The following is a 3,922-nucleotide window of genomic DNA, read 5'->3' on the forward strand; positions in this document are numbered from 1 at the left end:
GGCAGCTCACGCCTGTCCGTAACTCCAGTTCCAGGAACTCTAACTGCTTCACATAGACTTACATGGAGTCAAAACACCAATGAACGTTTTTTAAAAAAAAGTTCTGGGGGTTGGGGATTTAGCTCAGTGGTAGAGCGCTTGCCTAGGAAGCGCAAGGCCCTGGGTTCGGTCCCCAGCTCCAGAAAAAAAAAAAAGGGGGTTGGGGATTTAGCTCAGTGGTAGAGCGCTTGCCTAGGAAGCTCAAGGCCCTGGGTTGGTCCCCAGCTCGGAAAAAAAAAAAAAAAAAAAAAAAAGTTCTGTTTTTGTTTCTCTTAGACCTGACACATATGTCTCCATTGGAAGGCAGGTTCTATATACCACAGCCTGTGTGAAGAAGTCAAGGGACAGCCTGTGTGAAGAAATCAAGCCTATGGGGGGGTCTCTTCTTCCTTTATGTGAGTTTGGCTGTAAGCGGCTTTACTCTTGGATCCAGTTTTTTTGGCCCACTTCTCAGACATTTCTCTAGTACAGTGCCCTCCCCTTTCCCTAGCAATTTTGCAAGTATTAAATGGAAAATTCCAGGAACAGATAACCTTTCAGGTTGTGTACTGTTCTGAGTAGCTTGATGACGTCTATCTCTGACTTTGCCATCTCACCCTGGCAGGACCCATCTTTCCCTAGACACAGATCATGCCTCGCCCCTCCCTCATCTCCACACTCTCTTGCTCACTGGCCACTAAGGGCCCGCCTGTCTCCACTCTTATCAACACCCATAGTATCAGTCTCTGTGCTCAGGTAACCGATATTTTATTTAGTAGCCCTGATTCACAAGTAAATGCCATGGGGTTGGATAGACCAAAGAAAGATCAAGAAGGTTGAAAGAAAGTGTTTCCTCTCAGTGAGAAATTCAAAGCTCCCAATAAGAACAAAAATCACACATAAAGATCTCAGTAAGGAGGAGACTTCTAACTGAAATTGTAAAGCACTGGGGGGGGGGGTGCTGCATGCAGTTCTGTTGCAACAACACTGCAGTGCCTTGGCAGCAAATGACAAAGGCATCAGTGTCGCTGGGGGAGGGCGGCAGGGAAGAAAACCTATGTTCTGGTTGCTTCTGTTCTCACATGCTGTGCTGAGCCCAAGGGAGACTTAGCAGGGATTCTCTGGACAAGAGGCACCCGTTGAGTGTTGAAGTCTTCTGCTAACTCACCACCAATGTCTTACTGGATCTCATTGTAACTGTATCTTCCCGTAGGATACAACTCAAAGGAAAAAGATGCTTTCTGTGTCTGTCTTCAGACTCCCACTGGGATCTTGGAATGCATTCCCTCCTGATCAGGGCGGACTGCTGGACCCCTTCCCTTGGTCTGGATGGTTGGGGGTTGGGGCACTGGGAGCAGGAAACCTTATCAACTTATATTTTCTTCTATGCCAGTAGGAGGTGACTAGGTGCCATCAGAACTGGTTATGAATTGTTAGTGGCTTTGAAAAGGAACTTCATGAGAAACCCAAGGAGACTTAAACACGAAGGATTGTGTGCCCCAGCTTTTCCATGTGGAGTTGAAAGTCTGTAACACTTGGCGATGCCAAGGCCTGGGCTCTGTGGGGGACAGGACCAAGGCTCTGTGCTCCTCTGGTCTTTGACAACCAAAACCAAGCATGCAGTTAACTGGGATCATAGCTGCTCTATGGGTCTGCTACCCTCTTTTATTAATCAACCAGGAATAATGGGGCGGCATTTACTTTCCCTTTGACTCATCCCCTTCTCCTGGTGAATTCCAGTCTCTGCACCCTCCATTTCCTAACCAGCACTGGGTCGGGATGAGCTCCTCCGACCCTTTAATATGATTCATAAGACTCTCGAGTTGGACACTTCCCTGCAAGAATGAGCAATTGTCCCCATCTGTGTATGGTTTCCAGGACTCCCCTCAGGAATGCTGGGGCCTTTTGACTTTGTATTCCTATCCCAGGAGGCTTTTCAGCTTCGGTTTCAGTCTCAATAATCCTAGTGTCGAAAGAAAATCTCTTCCAGTGGGGGAGGGGTGAAGCCAGCTTCGACCAGCGGGCTTGAGAGCCTTGCTTACTGCTCTCTTAAGCGGTGTTTTCCAGAAATGAGTAGAGATGCATTTCTGTCTAAAACCTTAGATCAGAGCATGAAGGCAGACTTGTGTGAAGTCAAGAAACCTGTGACTTAGTCTCTGACTCAAATGGATGGAACTGGTCTGGGTACTTCAGAGATTTCGGGAAATCACCTGACACCTCCCCCATCAAGTCCTTGGGCTGCTTCAGTGAATGTCTTTTGTGAGTTTAAACTACTTTTCTCCCAAGAGCCTCTCACAGGGCAGTACCAACAACCCTAGAGAGATAAGACTCTTCCTAAAAAAATTTAATTAGCTACACCCGAAAGCAAACATTACATCATGAAATAGATTCTTGGAACTAAGCCATGGTGAAGAAAGCTGGAACAGAGGTTGCATCCCGTGACTGGGAAGATAGTGTACAAGGGGCCAGAGAAAGATGAGCCCCAGAGAGTGCACACCACATGGGCCTAAAGTTTGATGCTCCAACCTGTGGCAGCAGGGGAGAAATGGCTTCTGAAAGTTCTCCTCTGACTTGTATACTCCATGTGTGCACACCTGCACACACCCACATCACACACACTAAAAAAAGGGGGCGCTAGAGAGGCAGGCAGAAGCATCATGCTTGTGTGCACTGACCTGGGAGCTAATTGTTTCTGGGGAGTAGAAAACCAAAACAGAATGGGGGTGGGGGGAGGAACCAAGGTAGTAACGTGTATTCTGAGCCATCATTGGTTGAGCCATTGCTAGGTCAGTAAGAACTGGCTCAGGGTTTTCTTCCTTTGTGTTGCTGTAGTTACTGTCTAGAGAGTAACACAGCTGTCTGCTCAGTCTGTGGTCATAGTGTAACCACAGATTTTCCAGATGTGTCTTCTGTTTATCGCCTCCTGGAGCAAAACAGTCATTAGGTCTCTGGAGTCGCTAGCATCTCATCTGCAGTCCCGATCGAGAGTTAACAGACCGGGGATGCAGCTCAGTGGCAGAGACCTTGTCTAGCATATGCAGGGTCCCCAGTTCAACCCTCAGTCCTGTGGTGGCAGGTGGTAGCTTTGTGCCAGCAAGATGGCTTGGTGAGTAAAGATGCTGCCACCCAGTCAGGATAATGTGGGTCAGACCCCCAGGATCCACATGGTGGAAGCGAAAAGACTCGGCCAAATACCTTCTAACTTCTGCCCGTGCACTGGGGCACTCATAACTCCCCCACCCCTAATAAATAAAACATAGCAGAAGATATATTTTTAAAACTTCACTTAAGACAAACTGTGGATCAGTCCCTGATCTCTGCTGTCTCTTTGTTGTTTCAAACAGTGAAATTCAGGGTCTCGGGGACCGGCTGCCCTGGATCCACCCACTAACCCCATCTTACCCATTGCATGAAGACCCTCCTGAGTCCTGCTTTTCCTGCAAACCCCTTCTTGATCTCACAACTTTGTTCTAGTGAGGTCTCCTTTGCGCCGTGACCATCTCCATCCTACTTTATTTCTGTAAATGCCTCCTGTCCATGCCAAATCTCCCAACCCCATTTCTTCTTCCTCAAATTTATTTATTTATTTTTTATGTACATTGGTGTTTTGACTGCATGCATATCTGTGCGAGGGAGTCAGATCCCCTAGAACTGAAGTTACAGACAGCTGGGAGCTACCATGTGGTTGCTGGGAATTAAACCCAGGTCCTCTGGAAGAGCAGCCAGTGCTCTTTAACCACTGAGCTACCTCTCCAGCCTCAGCCCCAGCCCATTTCTACTAGGTGGCACCCAGCATATTGCCTTGGGGGTACGCAGAATTTCCACATGCTGACTAAATGAAAGGAAGTCTTTCAATTGACTCAAAGAAAAAAAGAAAAGAAATTGAATAGATATGCACCAGTTG

This window comes from Rattus rattus, chromosome 13 (assembly GCF_011064425.1).
Source record: "Rattus rattus isolate New Zealand chromosome 13, Rrattus_CSIRO_v1, whole genome shotgun sequence".
Taxonomy (NCBI): Eukaryota; Metazoa; Chordata; class Mammalia; order Rodentia; family Muridae; genus Rattus; species Rattus rattus.